The 18,222-nt window shown below is 38.8% G+C and overlaps 1 protein-coding gene across 4 annotated transcripts in view; it reads left to right on the forward strand.

Moving 5' to 3' along the window:
• Positions 1 to 18,222, forward strand: part of grik4 (glutamate receptor, ionotropic, kainate 4) — a 262,717-nt gene that overhangs the window by 193,122 nt on the left and 51,373 nt on the right. The window lies entirely within an intron of this gene.

The following is an 18,222-nucleotide window of genomic DNA, read 5'->3' on the forward strand; positions in this document are numbered from 1 at the left end:
ATAAAAATAGTACACTTTAATTGGTATCTTAAATGACTGATTGAATGGATAGAGTTAAGCAGACAGGAGCTACGGCAGAGGAATTATAGCATAGCTTCATTATTGCGTAGTCAATTTTCTCCCTCACTGCATGTGACTGCAAATTAAAGACATGCTGAGTATAGTGGCCATAGTGGTTCCTGTTCCTACTCATTTACCCTTGTTGGTTGAAGTGCACTTCTGCACCAAACAAATAAATAGTAATGACTATTACAATTGCTGCTATTGTCATTGTCGTCACTACTTCCACTGTTGTTTTTCTTATAATTATGACTGTAAAAAAAGCCTGCTAAGCTACCATTGAATGAGTGATGAAGTCATCGTCTTCACACTCAGCTTTCTTTTCATTTCAATCATGTCGGTGACTGAGTGGAGGGGGATTTTCTATCTTTCTTTCTTTCTTTCTTTCCATCATGCTTGCTTTCTTTTTTTCTGTTTGAATGAACTCATTGTAAGTTTTGAATTATTTTGTAGGTGATTTATCGTAGTTACAGTTGACCTGGATGTTTGCAGATGAACTATGCTTAAACTGTATAACATTTTGTTTTTAATTGTTTTTAATTGTGTAGTTAATTAGCATAGAGCACACTGAATAATGTTGTGTTTGTAATCGTTGGCCTAGCCTTGAACCTTAAAGTGACATGAATTAACATTTTGGGAAATGCTTTATCCCTTACATAACTGTCTTTTCAGCATTTCTGTTAAGCTGTTTTTAATTTAATCTCAAATGGTGGGGTACAGAGTTTCACAAAGCTACGGTACTACGGTTAAATGTGCTGAGTTAAACTTAACGCAGCCTTGTTAATGGTGTGTCATCCAGGATGCTGCTTGTTGTTTACAATGACACTGTCCTCAAAATAGGCCACAGAGGCCGATGAAGAAAGAGCTGAGAGAGGCAGCTAAAGGATGTGCTTTGTTACCAATTTACTTTGAAAGCAGTAGCAGTTCAACAGCTGAATCATAATGAAAATATTATCTGAAATGTTTCATCCTCAGTTGGTACACACAAATGCGGCTTCGGCAGCCGTACTTTATAAATGTTCCAAACATAGAACGGTTTGTCATTTTTTAAAAATTGCTTCATATTATTCTATTGTTCCTGCTGGAGAAAAAGGGATTGACCCTGAATACAAGAGTTATGGTGTTTAGGCACACGGGGGCTAAGGGATGTGTGAGAATTATTGTAAGATCATAAAGATAGGCGAAGATGTGAAGCTGTGGTAAACTTACCAGATAGCTAATCCTTAATGGAAATTAATGAGGTTCGAAACACTTTGCTCTAATGGTGCTATAGAGATGATTCATATCAAGCTGATTTGTGACTCATTAGGAGTGGGTTGCTGTCATCTTCATGCTTCCCTCCACAGCCCTTGACATAGTCACTTCTTTGATTGTAGTTCCCCTTTTTTTTATGTCCTTTTCAGCAACTGGCTTTGCTTTGTGTCTATCCCTAAATAACCCCCTCATCACCCTCCTCAGGTGTAAAGGTCTGCTGGTGGACATAGCATAGTACAGATTTATGGTTGGTACAAGATGATGACCCGAATCCCCCCTCCTGCAACAATCCTCCCCATTTTTCTTAAAATCCAGCTAACATTATTAAAACTGTCAGCAGTGTGCCCCTGGCAGCTGACTGGAAAATAATGCAGAAGCTGTGAGTGGAATAATAGAAGAACTGGTGTCTTCGTAGTTGCTGTAATAAGTGATTCATCCTATTTATTGTGTGTTTAAATGGCTCTGCTGCTTGTGCATCATGGTCAAAACACACACACAAATAAAAGAGAAGCTAGGAAAAAGTTTTAATATATTCTCACCTTATTGTTTGTCTATTTTTTCATGTTCATTAAAATGGCAATGACACATCAAACATGCTGATCACTTTTTCTTTCTCTCACTTAACCTGTGCTGCCAAAGCAGGGTGTCAAAAGTACAGATACAGTGTGTACTATAGTTCACTGTGGTCATAGCCCAGAGTTTACTTGGACCTGGAGTTCACATCCTAGTCAAAGGGGGGTCATAGGGGGTGCAACATCCATCTTTCCATAACCTTCACTAGGTTGCCTAACCTCTACCATATTTTTCATATCACAAGTGATAATTATTTGCCGCCCGCTGGTGTACTGTACAGCTTTCACGCTGTTATTATGGTTTTGAACAGCACATGTACGGTTTGCAGCAATAGCAGGACCTGATTTTCCACTTGAAGGTTTTGTTTTAAACAATTAGTTTTGGACTTCAAACAAAGGCAAAAGCTGGCTTTACATTTCAGCGATTAGAATACCAACATTTATTCTCACATTTGATCAGATGTAGCTGATCAGCTAGTTAACACATTGTATTATGTTAATATGTTAGAAATACCCTAACGTTTGCATACAGTATTTCAAAAATTCTTAAGTATTCTTGTATTGTGTATAAACCATGCATTTTTTGCAAATTGTGCAGAAGGGTTCTCGACAAAATGTAATGTAATTTATTTGGTAGCCCTTAATGAAACACCATTTCCCATAAGTCCTAGATGTTTCTGAGCTAAACAGTGGGGAGTAGTTAAACTACAACAACATTTTCTTAGACTTTAGTCAGTGTTAAAGACTTATTAATGCATGGAAGACATTTTCCACTACTGCACTGCACTTCTCTTTCCTCCCAATGTAATGATTGTTTAATTCTTTACTTTGCTGTTGAAATGTAGCCTTATTGGCAGCAGGTCAAAAAAAAAGGTCATGGCCCATTTTGGGATAGCTTATATTAAGCCTTTTTTTATGAGCTGATAAATGAGCAGTTTTTTATTTAGGACTTGCTGGAACGTGCTCAATTTTAGAATATAATCTGATGGAGTTAATTATTTTTTTAAATAGTAGACACCTTTTCTTTGCCCTTGTGTTGTGAGGCCTTTTTACAAAAAGGTGATTTTTGTGCTTTCCCTCTGAAAAAACTTTGCCATCAGGTAACCTGTGACCTCATACATTTACCTTTACCTGGCAACCCCTTAAATGAGCAATATTTATATATTGAAAAAGAAATTCATAGGAAAATTCTGTAAGACAAAAGAAGTTCTGTACTCATTTTTGAAAATATGTATTTCATATTTCTGTAAAGTGCAGTTGAATGCAGATACTCTGCAGTTTATCTTGCTCTTAAAATATGACAGTCTCAATTAAAGAAAGACAGACATAATTTGATCTAATTGCCTAAAGTATAATATCTTTAAAAGCAATTTCTGAGGGTTTGCTTGATGATTGTTCATGCGTAACATCCCTTTGAGTTTGTTAAGCTTCTGTCATTACACTTCACTATGATATTTGTGGGCTCTTTCAGACATTTGGATTTGCCGGTGGTAGGAAGTTCATGGCTTTTGGTCCTGTCTTGTTAATTTTGTAGTAAAGTTTGCCTCCCACAGCCTCTCATTTATTGAATAAAGGTCATTTTCAGATCATGTAATAAAGGATCTGTTTAAATTAAACTGCTATTTGTACTAATTTACCAATGTCTCTCTAGACATGTGATCTTTGAGATTTGATATTCTCGGTATTAAATGTACACAGCTCTCAAAAGCTACATTTCAAGGGTCAGATCAGAGTCACCATCAGAAACTGGGTGTTAACCCTTACTGTGTATTCTGATCAAAAGAGCACCTAATTTGTCTAAATTGCTGTCACAAGTTTAAAGTTATAATTATATGATGGAACATACAATATTTGTTGAGGTTTAAAAGGATTCAAAAATAAGTAATGCTGATTTGGGATCAGCTTTTTCTCAAATGCACAATATTATGACCTCATGACATTGTTCTTGTTTTCTATTGGATTTATATTTTCTTGTTTAAATCTACAATATGCATCTTTAGCAGTGGCATGAAACTTAAACTTTGTCCACCAGCTGTCCCTCTCCCTGGTCCAAAACAGATCTACTTTGCTCTTTGCACTTTGCTTCACTCTTTGTAGCCCATCGAGTAGTTGTCTTTATGCAATATATCAATCAATATATGAATGCTATAAAACATACAAATCAAGCAGGCATCATTGAAATGTTTTGATTGATTAATAGTGTGAGCCTTGCTTAGCTTCTTAGCTTGCAAAACACATTGGTACAGTAATTCCCAGGCCCATTGTAGCTGCTATCAGTGGTGGAAGAGCACTGGGACCAGTCTGCAGCTGTATAGTCTGTAGAGACTGTATAGTCTGACAAACAGCAAGCTGAGACGCACTGTGTGTTGTGAAACATACACCGATTAGCCACAACATAAAAAAAAGTTGGTGGTTTTACACAGCTGGTGGGTTTATTATATCATGTTTTTAAAAAAGATGTCAGAAAGTAATAAATGATGATGTGTCATTATAGTTTAACAAACTCTCAGTACGTAAAGTAGTAAAAATCCGCTCCATCTTCACCAACAGTGACCTTTAACCCTTATTTTTCTAAATACTGGGCAAGTTTTACCATATTTCCTATAATCAGTATTGTTTAAAATATATTTTGTCTTTAGTGGAGTACTGTTTTACTTTTGTATTTTAAGTAAAGAGTAGACAGTCTCCTTCCATCCATCCATCCATTATCTTAACTGCTTAGGAGCTACTCTTTTGGAAATGCTCTAAAACGGTCATCGAGCCATCACAATTTGGCTCTTGTCAAAGTTGGGTCAGGATTTCAAGGACATGGAACTTGAGTTTACCATGTTCAGAGCCTCCATTGTTAAGGCAGCTGCTAGGTGTTCCATTAGGATTTCCAGGTAGTAAAAGCCTGTGGTGAGGCTCTGAGTACTCACAGGTGGTCACTGATGTTGAAGGAGGCCATCAGACAGGTGACAGAATTATTGACTATTGCAATGGGGACAGATTTTCAGCAAAATGTGACGCGCCTGGAATGAGACCGATCATCTCCAAATCTGAGGCCTCGGTTTTGTACCAGAAAAAGGTGGAGTGCTCTTTTGCTGCCCCAAGTGAAGCAAGGGAAATAGTTCTGGGTCTTCTTCACAAGAAGGGTGAAATTGGCCGTAAGATTATCAGGCAGATTTTACGTCAAAAGTCATGTGGGCTGTAGCAGGCAGATGTGGTAAATAGGGAGCTTAACAAGAAAGCAAGTCTCTCAATTTAACAGTCTGTCAAAATTACCGTCCTCACCTGTTGCTAGCAACTTTGGATAGTAGGCAAAAAGAATGAGTTTGTGAATACAAGAGACCAAAGTGAGCGGAGGCTGGAGACAGCCTTAAACATCAGATAAGAAGCTCAAAAATCTGGAAGACACTCAGTGTACCTGCTGCCCATCTGTGCCATCAAGATGCATCCTGGGTTCTAGGCGTTGGAGGTTTGTCTGGCATGTCCAACTGATGGGTCCAACTGCTATCGTGATTACATCGTTTTGATTACATTTATTGCGTGATATACAAATTCTGATTATTTTTTCAGTAAATGACCAGTACATTTATTAACAGAAAAGCAGTTGCAAGGATGTGGTTGGGGTGGGTGTTACATTTACCCCTATTAGGCCAGCCCTCAATCTTTCAAACTGAATCTTGTACTGCATGAGTACATACCTTAGCAGAAAACAAAACAAGACATATTACTGCTAGATGGAATATTTTAGTGGACAAAAATGCATTGTCTGATATGTTTAGTGAAACATATCTTATATTTGCAACTTGCCATTTACATTACACACATCATATTGTTGGTTTTAGAAAAAGTAATGTGGTTGGAATTATGTTCCTCCGAAAAACATAATTGCATTTGGAGATTAATTGTATAATTGTATAATTATATAACATTTTAGGAGACAGGTTTGGAATATTATTGAGAGGCTATGTATGTCATCCATCCTGGGAAGCACCTCTGGATAGGCTGGAAAGTGCAGGAAAGAGGGACATATGAACGTGCTGCTACCACAACCCTGTTCTAAATAAGCTGTAGAAAATGGATTGAAACACTTTGGACAAGGGGATCATATCAGACACCTTGCTTTAAGATGATTACACATAAATATTTGTACAGAGCACACAGTCTGTGTTCACTCAAAGACTGCTGGAAAAGATAGTAGGCATAGGAGAAATCACATACAGTACAGTTCAGTGTACCTCTACAAATAATGTATGTAGAATTTTAGTTGCATCTGGTAATAATCAATCATGTAGCATTATTAAAAATGATGATAAATACATGGGTTTTTCTAAGTGGGGCATGTAAGATTAATTTTTCATGCATTAACATTAGATAATGCACTTGATTCAGTTATAAATCAAAAAGAATTTTTCAGCAAACCTAAATGATAGTGAGGAACAACTCCATTGACAATCTTAATGTGTACAATTTATTGCTCTGATATTTCACAATTTTACATTACAAATTGTTAAGGCTTATAAATGTAACTTATTTTTTAATTTTCCATGCTTTCTGCATCTGCTCCCTCCTCTGTCTCTAACTCACCATTCTCTCCTTTGTTTCCCTTTTACTTTCTCCAACCATTCTCTCCTTGTGTCTTCCTCCTTTGCTGACACTTCATTTATCTCTAGTCCTGACATCCCTGACTAATGATCTGCCAGACTGCTCCCCTGCCTAATCTGTTTCCCCTGAATCATCTCAAGACGCTCATCAACGTCCTCACGCAGCTACCCATCTCTAGTCAGGCTTTTTGTCATGCCCACTTATGGATTTGACTGTTTTCGGTCTTCATTTGGATTTTGTTTTGTTTATGCAGTTTTGCGTTGATGTTAATATTCTGGTTTCAGAAACCAGGGAAAGAAGAAAAAGTAGGTGTGCTCCTTTTCTCCCATCTTCATCTAGTAGAATTATTGCAACACTTTGTGAATTCAGACTCTTATTGATATGTGTAAGATACGACTTATATGTATTGCTGTCTGAATTGCTTCCGTTTTGTTACTGATGTTGCTTTGTCTCTGTTTATTACTTTTACATGGTAACAGTCCATTTATACCAAAGGCCTCTGTGGAGAAGATGGATGTGAAAGAGTGTTTATTGACAATCATTAGTACACCATAATAGTCTCTCAAACCTGTGGTGCACCTTTCGCTACATTAAGTTTGCTTTATGATTTCCAAAGCCCTTGTCCAGGGGAATGTAATGCATAATCTGAAAACAAGAGCTGCCTGTAATTGACGCTGTTGAGTAGTATTAGGAACTGGTGAAGGGAGGGAAAAGGGGCACATAAGGGGACATGGGCATTATTCAATGTTTCTTTTATTCCATGTGATCAAACTCCATGTGATCAAGCGCTGGTTAATTTTCCCCTTTCCCCATTAGGCTCACTTATTACCAGCTGTTAATATCCTGGGCTTTAATTGTGAGGTCTAATTGAAATCATAGCCTGTGGGTCACAGTGAGCGGAGAGATTAAAACTAAAACATACTTCATGCAAGAGTAAAGAAATTGAAATTCTTCATGGGGCTTGTTTTGAGGAGTACAAGTAGCCAATCATCTTCCTAAACTTTAACTTAATACAATGAACACAAGAGCCAAGCACACACATATGCTTATCTAACGGATGGATACGCAAACAGTCAGACCAGGGAACATACACACACACACACATAGGCAAACACATTTGTGGATACACATGCAGTCAAGCCCCGCTCCGTGACTTCCATTTAAGTGATTTGTATCCCACAATCCAAGCTACTCGGCAGGATTGAATAAATGAGTATTGCTGTGACTCGTCTTATGTTGATGTGGCGCCTAATGTCATTTGAAGGATAGGTGAGCATGGGATGGACCAAGCAGTGACTTGTGTGACACACTTTTACTTTGTGATGTCATTTTGGCTGTTGGTGAAAGTGTGCAGGCTCAGTTTCTCCTTCTCACACACACACTCACATACATACAAAACAATCAGAAATATGCTTTGGCACACAGTGCCGGCTGACATATTATCCCTCTCTGCAAAGCGGGGGCCATCAGTTCAGCCCCCCACACGTTTGTTTTGTTCTTCATGTTTCATTTCCCCTCTACACACCCATGATCCCTCTTGTCACTGCAGTTGTTGTCATGCATTCGTGCCTGAAGAGCTGCCAACACTTCCTGTCACACACCCATATAGACACAAACGCACACACATGCGCAAGAATGATAAAACTCAAACAAATAAACTCATGTACATGCTGAACCTCACATCACCCCTTTCTTCCCATACATACGGTTGTAACATCTTGGTCTGCTTATCTGCCTGCCTGTCTACTTCCCCAAATAAGCGGTGTGTATTTTTGGTCTTTTCATAAAGGATGAAGAAAAATATTGGTGCACAGGTTTGGTATAAATACAAACACACACATTTATTTAAACCTACCTTCCTGTCCTGTTCATACTAGTTAGAGTTGAATGGCAGGTTTGTATGAAAGGGTTATGAGGAGAGCGTGGTTTTTCTTCTGAGCCCAGTTGCTATTCACTAGTTAATCTCTATTCTTTCCGGACCCTACTGTGCTCCCAGCCCTTTGGGGTTGTGGGCTCAACATGCTCCATGCTTCTAATTATTCTCCCCCGCACTGTCAAATGAATAAATGCTTTATGATGGAATATACCACAAGTTATAATGTATGTCTGCATCCTCTGACCTGCACACATTTGCTTTCAGTGTCCTTGTCTACTTTTATTTCTTTAATTTTGTAGAGCTCCACCCTCTGCAACTCTGTACTAGTAAAGAGTAGATAATAATCACTGTCTTCGCTCGTCCTTGTAGGTTCATTTTTCCTTACAGCCATCCCTTTCCTTACTCCAAAAGCTTCATCCTGCACCCCCCCACCCCCCTCGCTCGTTCACTCGCCCTCTGTCTATCTTTTCTCCCTCTCCCTATTTCTCTCTGGGTGTGACTGGTCTTGATAACAATATCACCTAGGTGATACAGAATTCAATTTCACAAGTTTATTGTTCTGGTAAAATTTCTTGTGCCATATCTGTAAATGTGAATGAATGGAAAGAACCACCACCCCTTCCCCTCCCTACCACCCGCTCAAAAAAAAAGAAAAGAAAAGAAAAGAATTGGAAATAAAAACACTTCACATCAACCTCACCCTACATCTCTGGTGTACACTGTTTTACAGAAAATGTATAAATCCAGAAAGACTCTTGTCAGTCAAGCTGCTTTAGAGGTTAGCCACTGTGACTGTGAAAATGATTGGGATTTAATTAATTCTCCTCCACGGCTTATGTAAAGTTCATATTTTCCTGTTTAGACACAGAGTTTGAGAATCAATCAACTGAGTAATAGAAAAGGTAATATGCTACGTGAGCGGTGACAACAGAGAACTGCATCCAGTCAGAATATAAACTCTGTCATTATTATGTTACAACAAGTGTGTTTCACCATATAACTTCTGCTGGCCTCTCATTGGTAATGATACCAGCTTACTTCACTAAGAATACCATTTATTTTGTTGGTGTTGTAAAGAGCAGTATACCGTAAATACAAGCACAGCTACTGTAGTGTCCAGACAGAGGGGTAAGGACTTTTAAGGCTGTCATTTTATGTGTTTGTTCCAATGTTGGTTTAAGATTGGGCTGTTTCATAGTTGCCATTTCTTAAATCAAGGTGAGCTGAAGCACTGTGAGTTGAAGAAAATGTTGGTTTATCTATCCCAAAATTGGCTTCCCTGTTTACACCGGTCATATCCACTGTAATTTTCTGCTTCTGTTACATTCCATGAATTGATTGTGTTTTCCTTAATTCACTTTGGTCCATAGAGTAACATTAAGCTACTTATTTGTGTGTATTAGATGAAAAGAAGTGGCATCTGTGTCACTGTTCCTTACATTACTGAAAAGGTGTAAAATAGGTCACAGCCAGCAAAGGATCAGCATATGCACACAGTATAGGCTTTGAATCTACACTGTTACTTCTTCATACAGTGCTATAATTCCAGCTTTACTGTGAGAAAAGGTTAGACTCTTTCCTGGGGGCTTACTTAGGGAAGGCATGTAGCCTTTTCCCTTACATTATTGTTTTGATTTAGATAATATTTGATTAAGGCCACCACCCATCTTCCAATCCAATTTATCTCTCTGCACCATTAATTATAAAATAAAGTCATCATCAAACTCATAAAGGGATCAAGGCTGGACCTATTCTATGCTGTGAATTGTTCCATAGAAAATGTCATAAAAAGCTTACCAAGGGTAACATTTAGTAGATGGCTGTATGTGTTCCAGGGCCACCACAGCTCTGTCTGTTTCACCTGGCAACTGTGTTTAAGCAATAATAAATAATGAAGAGTATATCTCTGGAATGGAATGTAAAATAAAAAATACATATTGTACTAAGTCCATTTTTTTCAAGACATAACCCACCGATAAGACAAGAATTGTCAAAATAGCAGTTGCCTTTATCAGATACCATGAAGGACCTTACCTTTCATGCATAGTGAGATTTTCTAAACTGATAACTCTGCATACAACATCATGACTTATACTGTAGCTTAAATTGAACATTTTTGCAATTTACCATTTAGCATATGTGCAACCATAAACGGTTCCTTAAAATCAATTTTGAAGGCTGGACATACACACTGCTTTGACATAAACGCTGAGTAAAATGCTCCATTGGCACTTTTAATCAGCTCATTGTGCTTCCATATCAGATTGCACAGACGATTTTTAATCTGAGTGTCATTCATTTTTAATCACTCATTTATTGCCTTATTTCGAACACTATCTTTTCATCACTTGTCTTTTGTGAGCTTGCAAGTGCCAGGTTATTGTTGCAAATAAGCAACTAAATGTAAGGGTTTCCAATTCTGATGCGCTATTGCTAGGTTTGTTACACATCCGCTTTATCTACCTCTTTATCACTGTATGAACTTATTGTCTTATATTCTGGTCTGAAAAAACAATTATAGTCCCCTACAAATCTTTAGGCCCACAGACACTCAAAGCAAATCAATTTAATATGTTGAATTGGTTACCTTTAACCTGTAAGGGACATTCAGAACACGCTAGTGTCCAAACTTACAAAATGTCTTTTTTAAATCTTACTGTCCAACTTTGCGATTTTCTTACACAAAGAAACAAAAATAACTAATGGATTGTCGTTCATATCAGTATTCATGAAGGGCATTCATTACTCATTTATAGCCTGTTTTGAGGGTTAACAGGTTGGGACGTGAGGTCTGTTCATGTTTGAAAAACGTATAAACTGATTGGAATTTGCTAAGAGAACCTGTGTGAGTGAAAGCACCATGTTTAAGGGACATTCATGAAAAGCCGAGCCTGCCTAGAATGAAGGACAATGCATTAGAAAATGGTCTGCAGTTAAAAATGTAGTTTTTGTAGTTTTTGACTGTCTCACGGTAGAGTAGATAGTGGAGTCTGTGTATCTCACTGTACCTGGCATGTTTATTATGGGAGTCAGCCTTTCTTTTGCCTTATCACCTCTCACCTAACTGCATAAAAATATTACACACAATGAGAAGGCTTGTTTGCCTTAAAAATTATAAAACTTGAAGTTTCTCAGATTAGCCTGATGGCTGTTGGGTGTGTATAAATGAAAGTAAACAACTTAGCGTTGCAGACCTTTGTCCTGTTTGAGGAGTTCTGGCATATTGATTACTCTGTGTCAGCCCTCTTACCACCAGTTCTCCCTTTAAGTCCTATGTCTGGATGACTCACTGTTGACACTTGTATTACAGCCTATTATCTTCCAAATCCCAGGTCTTGAGTCACAGCTTACTGTAGGGCCATCTTTAGAAAGTGGAAATTTCATGCTGACTTCATATATGACTTCCTTTCTGTGTTTCTGTCTTTTTTCCTGCCATCTTCCGACCATCCATCCACCTGCCTGCAACTGCCTCTTTACTTCCTACCTTGTTTCCTTCCTTTTCCTTTTCTCTTTTATTCATCACTTGCACACATGCTTTCCTGACATTTTTCCTGCTTCTTCTCATTTACCAATTTTAAACCTGTCATGTACTGTATATTAAGCTGGAAACCTGCCAACACAAAGTCCCAATGAGTTGGAATTAATTTTACTACAGTTTGTTACACCACTCCATGTGAAATGTTTTGAAGACCTTACTTTGTAGCAAGTGCTTCTGTTAAGTGGGAATTTCTCACATTATGCTTCTAAAATGCCACTATCACTGTGGAAGCAGACACTTTGCATTTACACACAGAGTGGGAACTGAACAAATCTGAAGCTGAAATAAATCACTATCATTATAAAAAGATAAAATGTTATTATTTTGCATTTACAGAGGTTTCATATGTTATCTAATTTTACTCTGAACAAAGACTTTAGAAACACACAATTAGTCTATTAATATTCTGTTCCACATGTGCCACCTAGTTTTGAGCCTATGCCCCAGTTTGGCCACTTCAGCCCCTGCATAAAAGAACTAGCATTCTTTTAAACTATAACCTCCACCCTCCCCTTGAACCTGATGTTTTGGGCCCCTTAACTAGCCGCCAAAACGTTTTCACTTCAAATCTGCATTTTCATGCCTTTTTAAGTCCACATGTAACCTTCTTTGACACTATGTATCTAGCACCTACTCTACCAGTAAGTTAATGGTGACATTTGGAGGAAACATGATGTGCAACTCTTTGCTGTTTTAATCAGCCTGATTGAGCTTTTGTTTTGATGAAACAAAAAACTGTTATTGCATTCTGATTAACACTCTGCCTAGACAAAGAAACCCAGACAGCAAGTTTGATCAAGCTGATTGCTATGCTGTTCGTGTCCTATCAGGATTAGTGGGGAACTTTAAAACAAGCCATTTGCCTCTATAGTTTCTCTTTGATGTTCTCTGGTACATACAGGTGAGGTTTATTATTAAATTGTAACACTTTCATTAGATCTTTAAAAAGACTTCTGACAATGAGACTTCAAATTAATGCTTATTAGGTTAATGAAGTAGCACTTCTACTGTGAAGTTCATTATCTTAAGTTTCTGTGCTCCAGATGATATGGGAATTTAGCCTATCTGGATTGCTGTCACAATATGATAGTGTTTCCCTAACAGATGGCTTTAATTTCAGGATTTTAGGCTGTTTATGATGGCTGCGTATACTGTATGCTTAACGGCTTTCATTCCCATCACAATGCAGAACACCCTGCTGATCCAATTAAATTGGTTGCAGAATTGGCTGCATTTTTGACTGGGCTGAGAGCAGCAAAAAGAATTTGGAGGAATACACTCACATTCTCTCTGAAAGAAAATCAGGCAAATGAAGATGAAGAAATGAAGAAGAGAACCCGCGAAGAAAAGCTCTCTATAAGAAACTATAAGCAAAGTGAAACAAAAACATTTTAAAGAACCACTAAAAAGCGTTCACAATGATAGGCCACTGAGGACTGAAGGCAGGTACATGGGATTACTAACATATCCTGCATTAAAGCCAAGGATTACTATGTAATATGACGAGGCAGAAAATTAAGTGGAAAAACAAAAACAAAATGGTCCTTCAAAATGAAATGTGAAAGAGGCAGCAACATTTCCTTCTTTTTGGTACAAAAGAGCACAGTGAGCCCATGTCACTGTCAATTCACCAACTACAGATCTGAGCCAGCAAGGCTGAAATTCTAGTAGCTAGTCAGCATAGATTAACAGTGGTTTGAGTTTGTTTTGATCAGGGAGCCTGAAATCCTGTCGACTGCTTTCTTTTTGCATCTCTGTCAGACTGAAATTGTACAACTCCACAAATAAAAGCACAGGTAAATAATGCGAAAAAAACGTGAACAAGAGAAGCAACACGTGATTTTTAAAGCTTGGTTTATACTCGACATTCTTGCCCCAGTGGGGCGACATGAACACACATTAATTGATGTCACAACTGCTGACACAAGGTGCGCATTGGTGCCTTTTCAGCTTGTTGTCCACCTCCCGATTCTTGGAACCCGGCAAGTGCAGCACAGGACTGAAACAGTAAGAAATGAATGAGCTGGAGGCAAGAATGTGTGAGTGGGTTTATCACTGCATTTGTATGACTACCTACAAATGTGGAACACAAGGACCCACATGAAAGAGCATGCAGTATTCGTTTTTACCGACATAGCAACATGATCTCAATGTTTTACAGAACATAGGTTCTGTAGATCACTTATTCTGTTGCTATTATCAAACCATGTGCTTTTGTTTTTTTTCAGTAGCGACACCTATTCTTTAGGAGAATATTGCAGCCAGTGAAGAGCACCTCAAGCGTGAGTGTAAATGTTTCTGGCTCAGCCGTGATGTAACGGGTTGCGTGCGCATCATCCAATGCAGTGAGCATAACTGCTTAAGCCATACAGATTTTTTCCTGCACATATTGTTTTCTTTTCTGCAGTCGTCCAACGGACATAAGAACATTTGGTCTCAAAGCTGATGGGTTACCTGGTTTTGATGAGAAATACTCAGGTGGCTCATGTGAAAAACTCAGGGCTTCATTGAGAGCAGAGTTTAGATGGAGTGTCTGCTGCTACTCCCTCTGCATCTTTTGGTGAGCTTTTCAGACACCTACTCGATCCTAATGCTACGACCGATTTTCTGTGTCTAGTGTCTGTATGCAAAGCTTTTCAATTGAAAGACACTTTCATAAGTTATTTCAAGACATGAAAGTTTTTCCTTGTTTGAAATTTCATTTGCTTTCTGTGCTTTCAGCTGTTATGTTGTGTTCATAAAATACTGCTGGGAGTTGAATGAATAGCTCACTGAAAAAGAAACACTGTTTCGGATTCCAAACATATGCTAGGGTCTGCAATATTCATGGTGTTTTTGGCCTCCACCAGCCCATAAATTACTCTGGGCATAAGGTCTCTCCCTCACAAATAGGCTGTGACTGTTGCAGGTCAGACATAATTCAATGAATAATGCAATAAAACTTGTCATTTGTTTTCAGCACTCAGAGGGGATACTGCCAGATTGTCCTGATGTATGGAACTGTTAAAGGCTTTGTAACAAAGCTAACGTTTCAAACTAAGAATGCCATGTTGGGATGTACTGTATATGTTGCTGACCACTATTGATGATATAAATAACAGGTTAGTGACCAATGCAAGAGAAAGAATTATGTTCAATCCAAGCACATAGAGTACAGCAAACTAAAGGGAAATTGGAGGATCGGCAGTTACAGTTTCCGTGTCCAGCTGCAATAGACAATTGTGTGGAATTTTATGAACATAGAATCTAGTAAATCATTTATCCAATTTTGCTGTTACATCCCAGGTTCATAACAAGTCTCTAGGCATGACATTTGGTAATGCTCCCTCTCGCCTCCTCCTCTTCTCCCATCCCACGCTCACTGAGAACACTGTAATTAAGAAGCTGCAGGAGGCTTTAGAGCTCAACCTGAATTTACATGGCAATTGATACAAGCATGAAATGACTTATTGCCAAAAACACTGCGTGAACATTTCACCTATTAGAGAATAATCAGTGTGCCTCAAGAAATAGATTTCATTACAGAGTGAAGACCAGACTCAGGCCTAAAGGTTTCAGGCTGCTTCCCTTCCCCCAGTATAAAAGGGGGCATGTCATTAATTTGTGTTTTATCATTAGGAAAATCAATATGCAATTTACAAAAACTGTTATTTAATCATAGACTACTGGGGGGGTGTCTGTTTTTCACACACTGTATGCCTTGACAAATAGGAAATAGAGATGTGTTTTCTTTCTTTTTCAAATTGCCTGTGATGATTATCACCACTGATGGCTATGTCTCTATCTAGGGCACATTTACAGAGCAAAAATAATATCTTTACTATCTGAGGATGAAGCAACCTAAATGCCATGACTCTGTCTCATTTAGGCTGCACCAGTTAACATTCCTATATTACAGTGAATCAGGTAACTACAGCTTGAGTGTATAATGTGAAAGAGGTGCATTGTACTGACAAGCCTTTTTAAAAACCTAACTTTGCAGCTGCCACCAGATGCACTGGGCTTTTTATCATCATGTTAATCATCATCTTTTTAGAATCTTCCCGGCTTTGTGGCCCTCAACTTTGCAATTCTGCTCTATCTAAGTGCTCTCATCAGCCTAATTTCCAGTGGCAGTTAAACTAATAGACCCACGGTATGTTACCTGCCTGGCAAAACTTTGCAACTACCTGTTAAACACAGCAGAACAAACTATTCAGCTGTATTTAGCTAATGGACATTTCCCTCAAGAATTATTGGAGAACAAAACAGGGTTAGAGGCAAAGTGAAAATAGTACTTCCTCAGTTGGACAAGAACATTTTTTGACTCATTTTGCTCCTTTTACTAACACATTTGGCACAAAAATTTAAGGAAATAAATGTATAATGTTAATGATCATTTCAGTGTGTTATTTACAGCTTGGTGCACTCGCAAGTCCCAAAAATGATTTATTACTGCCTATACCTTACTTCTGTTTATTACATTGCACTTCCTTGTGCAACAGTAAAAATTACCCTTATCAGTCACTGAATGTTCACCTTAAATTAATCATTCTGATTCATGTGACTCATATTCTTGTATAAAACTTATTACCCATCCACTTGTCAACTTCCAGAAACTCCACTGGTTGTAATAGAACATAACTTGAAATGGACCAAAGTTCAGATGGCTCTGCCTCAATGAAACACTGAGACTATTCTTATTCACAATATGCAATCCGTGAGAGTCTGAGGTGAGCACTCTAATATTCCTCACACAGCATGCATACACCTTACAAAACTCTCAATACACCCTGACTTGCATTTGAAGGGCTTATCCATCGAAAGAAGTTTCTGGTGGAGATATCTGAGTTTAGCTCACAGGATGTTGCATTGTGGACGTCCTTTAAGCCTACAGAATCACTAGTGTCTCTGTATTTCTGTCTATTTAGACAGATGAGATAAGTGGACAAAGAGAAGAGCTAAAAGAGGCTGGTCTAAAGAGGTTTAGCCTCATTTTAAATGTCCTGTTTAAGGGTCCTGGATGTATAGAGGCTTATACCACTGCAAAGGAATTTGTTGGTGTACAGTATTTGTGTAGATAAGTAAAGGCTGCGTAGGGAGTGGAGGAGTAGGGTTCATGACAGGGTATCCCACTATCAGCAGCATCAGTCCTTCTGGGATCTCATTATTCACTGCTCAAGCTGACAGCATCATAACAAACACCATGTGCTCACACATTCGTCCTGTTGTGTACATGTGGTTATGTACAGTATTAATGGTCCAATTTTGTGTAGAAATGAAGAAAAAAGTAGAAAAATGATTGAAAGTTAAAAGATATAACATTACAATCCATTTCAACAGAGACATTGACGGGATTAAATAGGCAATAGGAGCCATAGATCAGACATAGACTTTCAGATTGTGATGTTTTTAGGTGGAAAAGGACAAGAATTGAAGAGGGGAAGCAACAGTTTTTGGTTGGCTGGCTCAGGTCCCGGCTGCTGATTGATCTCCAGGTGACAGCCGGTGTCGGGGGCCCTCAGCCAGGCTGTCATTCCCTTGCACTCTCCCACACTCCCGTCCCCTCTCATCTTCGCTCTGTCGCTTTCCCTTTCTCCCCCACTGCTTTGTAAGCTCGCCGTTGTGCCAACTAATCTCTCACCTTCTTCTCCGTCCACTGGTTCAACCTCTAGCTCTCTCCCTCTTTGTCTCTCTCCGTCCTCCTCATCATCATTCTGCTCCTCCGCCCTTTTCGCCCTTTCAGTGGTGACAGTTGGTTTCTCAACTGCTCTCTTCTACCCTCCAACTCTGTCTTTTTTATTCCCCCACTGCTAGGAACCAACTGTCCTCCACCAAGCACTGTCCATTTCACACTACCCATTTAGTATGCAAGGGAGCATAATTGCTCATGTGGAGAGGTTGAGGCTGTGTTTGTGTGAATGTGCACTTGTGTATTTGAATTTGAATATACGTCTGTGCCTGTGCCTGTGCCCTCAAAGCCCACGAATGCAGGGCATTACTTTTCTTCAGATATAGCCCGGGGATATTTTTGTGACCTTGGTCTTCAATGAGTCTTTGCATGTGTTGCTCATTTATAGAGTATTCATTTTCCAGGGCGTGCGGGCATGCACACGCACTCTCCGGTTTGTGTTTGTGTGTGTGCATAAACGCACATGCATACATACGGGTACCCTTGAGGGGCATGCTTAATGATAGGCTCGTTTGCACAGCTCTGCCTTTAATGATCTATTAGAGTACACTTAGCCAGTAATTATATGGCCAGTCCCAAAAGGGTTATGAGGCCCCACAAGGGACAACTAAAGATACAAGAAGACTATAAAAAAAGCCACTGTGGTTAATGTAATGCACAC

Source organism: Channa argus, chromosome 6, assembly GCF_033026475.1.
Source record: "Channa argus isolate prfri chromosome 6, Channa argus male v1.0, whole genome shotgun sequence".
In the NCBI taxonomy this organism is placed as follows: domain Eukaryota; kingdom Metazoa; phylum Chordata; class Actinopteri; order Anabantiformes; family Channidae; genus Channa; species Channa argus.